The sequence below is a fragment of the Pongo pygmaeus genome, chromosome 5 (assembly GCF_028885625.2).
Source record: "Pongo pygmaeus isolate AG05252 chromosome 5, NHGRI_mPonPyg2-v2.0_pri, whole genome shotgun sequence".
NCBI lineage: Eukaryota > Metazoa > Chordata > Mammalia > Primates > Hominidae > Pongo > Pongo pygmaeus.
Genome location: NC_072378.2, coordinates 31,646,447 through 31,652,446, shown reverse-complemented (window position 1 = coordinate 31,652,446; position 6,000 = coordinate 31,646,447).

Genomic DNA, 6,000 nt, shown 5'->3' with positions numbered 1-6,000 from the left:
CTCTCCAAAGTTTTCCTTTTTGGTTAAGAATGATAAGTGTTAAGAAGATAGTTCCTCTTAAAATCTTTCTTTAAGTTTCCCTTGCTCTTCATACTAACAAATCTTCTAATTTACGAATGACTCTTTATTGTGCTCCAAGTAGTTGTTACATACAGTAAGAAATAAACACATGCTATGTTCTTGTACTTGAACCAAGACCTAACTCCTTGTCTGCCTGGATCTGACCAGACATGCCCAGACATGACCCAGCTTGCAGCCTATGCTCTTTCCTTATTTGGAAATCTTATTGTCTTCCTGGTTTCCCATAAGTGACCCCCTCCTTCCCTTTGTTCCCCATTGCACCTTTGCCTTATTTAGGAAAGTTAAAGTTTTTAGCCAACCAGGATCAGTTTAGAGTGTGTGGTCCAGCTCCAGCCAATGGAGACAGGATATAATAGTATAAACAACTTGTGTTAGGAATAAAAACCCCTGCTTTCCCTTGTTCTGGGTGCTCTCGTGGCAATCAGGCTTATGGGTAGCACCCTTCTGCAGAAGTAAAAATTGCCTTGCTGAGAAATCCTTTGTTCAAGTGCTCATTTTCTTTGTGACTTCGAGCTTTATTTCTAACAGACTCAAACAAAATCAGAAAAGAAAATAGAAACATTACAACTGATATTGCAAAAATACAAAAGACCATCAGAGACTATTATGAACAATTATGTACTGACAAACTGGAAAACCTGGAGGAAATGGATAAATTCCTGGAAACAAACAACCTAACAAGATTAAATTAGAAAGAATAGAAAACCTGAAGCCCTAACATCCATGAACCATTCTCACAGTGGTTCCAGTGGGCCCCTGACCACCCTGTGATTATTTCCTCAGTGCTGGTTTGCATAATTGAAATAGACCTACTCAGCAACAGGGAAGATCCACAGATCAGTTCCTTTTTTTAACTTTTATTTTCAGTTCAGGGGTACAAGTGCAGGCTGTTTTACAGGTAATCTTGTGTTGTGGGAGTTTGGTACACAGATTATTTAATCACCCAGGTTTTAAGCCTATTACCCATTAGTTATTTTCCCTGATCCTCTTCTTCCTCCCACCCTCCACCGTCTGAAAGTCCCCAGTGCCCTGTGTGTGCTATTCCCCTCTATGTCTCTATGCATTCTCATCATTTAGTCCCACTTGTAAGTGAGAACATGCAGTATTTGGTTTTCTGTTTCTGCATTAGTTTGCTAAGGATAATGGCTTCCAGCTTCATCCATGTCCCTGCAAAGGACATGATCACATTCCTTTTTCTGGTTGCACAGTATTCCATGGTATACATGTATCACATTTTCTTTATCCAGTCTATAATTGATGGACATTTAAGTTGATTCCATGTCTGTGCTATTGTGAACAGTGCTGCAATGAACATATGTGTGCCTATGTCTTTATAATAGAATGATTTATATTCCTTTGGGTATAATGGTATTTCTGTCTTTAGGTCTTCGAGAAATCACCACACTGTCTTCCACAATGGCTGACCTAATTTGCACTCCCACCAACAGTGTATAAGTATTCCTTTTTCTCCACAACTTTGCCAGCATCTGTTATTTTTTGACTTTTTAATAATAGCCATTCTGACTGGTGTGAAATGGCATCTCACTGTGGTTTTGATTTGCATTTCTCTAATCATCAATGATGTTGAGCATTTTTCATGTTTGTTGGCTGCATGTATGCCTTCTTTTGAGAAATGTCTGTTTATATGCTTTGCCCACTTTTTAATGGGGTTGTTTTGTTTTTTCTTGTAAATTTGTTTAAGTTCCTTATAGATATTAGACTTTTGTCAGATGCATAGTTTGCAAAAAATTTTCCCCCATTCTGTAGGTTGTTTACCCTGTTGATAGTTTCTTTTGCTGTGCAGAGCTCTTTGGTTGAATTAGATCCCATTTGACAATTTTTGCTTTTGTTGCACTTGCTTTTGGCGTCTTTGTCATGAAATCATTGCCCATGCCTATGTCCTAAATGAGGTATTGCCTAGGTTGTGTTAGGGTTTTTACAGTTTTGGATCTTACATTTAAGTCTTTAATCCATTTTGAGGTGATTTTGGTATATGGTATAAGAAAGGGGTTCGGTTTTAATCTTCTGCATATGGCTAGCCAGTTATCCCAGCACAATTTATGAATAGGGAATCCTTTCCCCATTGCTTGTTTTTGTCAGGTTTGTCAAAGATCATAGTTGTAGGTGTGTGGTCTTATTTCTGGGTTCTCTATTCTGTTCCATTGGTCTATATGTCTATTTTTGTACCAGTACCATGCTGTTTTGGTTACTGTCGCCTTGAAGTATAGTTGAAATCAGGTAGCATACACTGGACATGGTGGCTCATGCCTGTAATCCAAGCACTTTGGGAGGCTGAGGCAGTGGATCAGGAGGTCAGGAGATGGAGACCATCCTGGCTAACAGGGTGAAACCCCATCTCTACTAAAAGTACAAAAAATTAGCCCAGCGTGGTGGCAGGTGCCTGTAGTGGCAGGTGCCTGTAGTCCCAGCTACTCGGGAGGCTGAGGCAGGAGAATGGCATGAACTCAGGAGGCGGAGCTTGCAGTGAGCCGAGATCATGCCACTGCACTCTAGCCTGGGCAGCAGAGCAATACTCTGTCTCAAAAAAAAAAAAAAGAAAAAAAGAAAAAGAAAAAAGAATGTCAGTGGCAGTTTGATAGGAATAGCATTGAATCTATACATTGCTTTGGGCGGTATGGCCATTTTCACAATATAGATTCTTCCTATCCATGAGCATAGAAAGTTTTTCCATTTGTTTGCATCATCTCTGATTTCTTTGAACAGTGGTTTATAGTTCTCCTTGTAGAGACCTTTTACCTCCCAACTTAGCTGTGTTCCTAGGTATTGTATTATTTTTGTGGCATTTGTGAATGGGAGTTCATTCCTGATTTGGCTCTCAGCTTGCCTGTTGTTGGTGTGTAGAAATGCTAGTAATTTTCTCACATTGATTTTGTATCCTGAAACTTTGCTGCAGTTGTTTATCAGTTTTTAAGCTTTTGGGCTGAGACTATGGGTTTTTCTAGTTACAGAATCATGTAATCTGCAAACAGGAATAGTTTAATTTTCTCTCTTCCTATTTGAATACGCTTTATTTATTTCTCTTGCCTGATTGTCCTGACCAGAACTTCCAATACTATGTTGAATAGGAGTAGTGAGAGAAGACATCCTTGTCTTCTGTTGGTTTTCAAGGGGAATGCTTCCAGCTTTTGCCCATCGGTATGATGCTCGCTGTGCGTTTCTCATAATTGGCTTTTATTATTTTGAAGTGTATTCCTTCACTATCTAGTTTATTGAGAGTTTTTTAAAAACATGAATAAATGTTGAATTTTATCAAAAGCCCTTCCTGCATCTACTGAGATAATCATGTGGTTTTTGTCTTTAGTTCTGTTTACATAATGAGGAACATTTATTAATTTACATATGTTGAACAAACTTTGCATATTGGGGATGAAGTCTACTTGATTGTGGTGGATAAGCTTTTTGATGTGCTGCTGGATTTGGCTCACCAGCATTTTGTCAAAGATTTTTGTATCAGTGTTCATCAAGAATATTGGCTTGAAGTTTTCTTTTTTGTTGTATCTCTGCCACATTTTGGTATCAGGATGATACTGGTCTAATAGAATGAGTTAGGGAGAAGTCTCTCCTCCTAATTTTTTTTTTTTTTTGGAATAGTTTCAGTAGTAATAGTACCAGCTCTTCTTTGTACATCTAACAGAATTTGCCGGTCAATCATCTGGTCCTGGGCTTTTTTTGGTTGGTAGGCTGTTTATTACTGCCTTAATTTCAGAACTCATTATTAGTCTGTTCAGTGATTCAATTTCTTCCTGGTTCAGTCTTGGAGGGGGCAGGTGTATGTGTCCAGGAATTGATCCTTGCCTTCTAAATTTTCTAGTTTATTTGCATAGAGGTGTTCATAATATTTTCTGGTGGTTGCTTGAATTTCTGTGGGGTCAATGGTAATGTCCCTCTTACTGTTTCTAATTGTGTTTATTGGAATCTTCTTTACTAGCCTGGCTAGGGGTCTATTGATTTTATTAATTAAAAAAAAAAAACTAGGCCAGGAGCAGTGGCCTCACACCTGTAATCCCAGCACTTTGGGAGGCTGAAGCAGGCAGATCACCTGAGGTCAGGAGTTCAAGACCAGCCTGACCAACACGGAGAAACCCCATCTCTATTAAAAATACAAAAAAATTAACCGGGTATGGTGACACATGCCTATAATCCCAGCTACTCGAGAGGCTGAGGCAGGAGAATCGCTTGAACCCAGGAGACAGAGGTTGCAGTGAGCAGAGATTGCGCCACTGCACTCCAGCCTGGGTAACAAGAGTGAAACTCCATCTCAAAAAAAAAAAAAAAAAACTTCTGAATTCGTTGGTCTTTTGAGTGGTTTTTCATGTCTCTGCCTCCTTCAGGAGACAATGTCTTTGTTAATTTTTTTTTTTTTACTAAGTCTTGTCTTCTGCTAGCTTTGGGATATGTTTGCTCTTTGTTCTCAAATTCTTTTGGTTGTGATTTTAGGTTATTAACTTGAAATCTTTCTAAGTTTTTGATGTGGGCATTTAATGCTGTACATTTCTCTCTTGACACTGCCTTAGCTGTTTTCCAGAGATTCTGGTACATTGTATCTTTGTTCTTATTATCTTCAAAGAACTTCTTGATTTGTGCCTTCATTTCATTATTTACCCAAAAGTCATTGAATAACAGGTTATTCAATTTCTATGTAATTGTATGGTTTGAGTGAATTTCTTAGCCTTTATTTTGAATTTGATTGCACTGTGGTCCAAGAGACTATCTGTTATGATTTCAGTTCTTTTGCATTTGCTGAGGAGTGTTTTACTTCCAATTGTGTGATCGATTTTAAAGTGCCATGTGGCAATGCAAAAAATGTATATTCTGTTGCTTTGAAGACTTCTGTAGATATTTATCAGGTCCATTTGATCCAGGGCTGAGTTCAGGTCCTGAATATCTTTGTTAGTTTTCTGTCTTGATGATCTGTCTAATATTGTCAGTGGAGTATTAAAATCTCTTACTATTATTGTGTGAGATTCTAAGTCTCTTTGAAGGTCTCTAGGAACCTACTTTATGAATCTAGGTGTTCCTGTATTGGATGCATATATATTTCAGATAGTTAGATCTCCTTGTTGAATTGAACCCTTTACCATTATGTAATGCCCTTCTTTGTCTTTTTTTATTTTTGTTGGTTTAACACCTGTTTTTTCAGAAACAAGGGTTGCAACCCTGGCTTTTTTTCTGCTTTCCGTTTGGTTGGTAGATTTTCTTCCTTCTTTTTATTTTGCGCCTATATGTGTCATTGCATGTGAAATGGGTGTATTGAAGACAGCATACTGATAGGTCTTGGTTCTTTATCCAGCTTGCCACTCTATGTCTTTTAAATGGGGCATTTGGCCCATTTACATTTAAGGTTAGTATTGATATGTACGGATTTGATCCTATCATCATGATGTTAGCTAGTTACTTTGCAGAATTGCTTATGTGGTTGCTTTATTGTCTCACTAGTCTGTGTACTTCATTGTGTTTTTGTAATGGGTGGTAACCATCTTTCCATGTTTACTGCTTCCTTCGGAGTTCTTGTAATGCACGTCTAGTAGTAATGAATTGCCTTGGCATTTGTTTGCCTGAAAACGATCTGATTTCTCCTTTGCTTATGAAGCTTAGTTTGGTTGGATATGAAATTCTGGGTTGGAAACTCTTTTCTTTAAGAATGTTGAATATTGGCCCTCAATCTCTTCTGGCTTGTAGGATTTCCACTGAGAGATCCACTGTTAGTCTGATGGGCTTCCCTTTGTAGGTGATCTGGCCTTTCTCTCTGGATACCCTTCATATTTTTTCTTTCATTTTAACCTTGGAGCATCTGATGATTATTTGTCTTGGGGATGATCTTCTCATGGAGTAACTTACTGGGGTCCTCTGCATTTCTGAATTTGAATGTTGGCCTGTCTAGCTAGGTTGGAGAAGTTT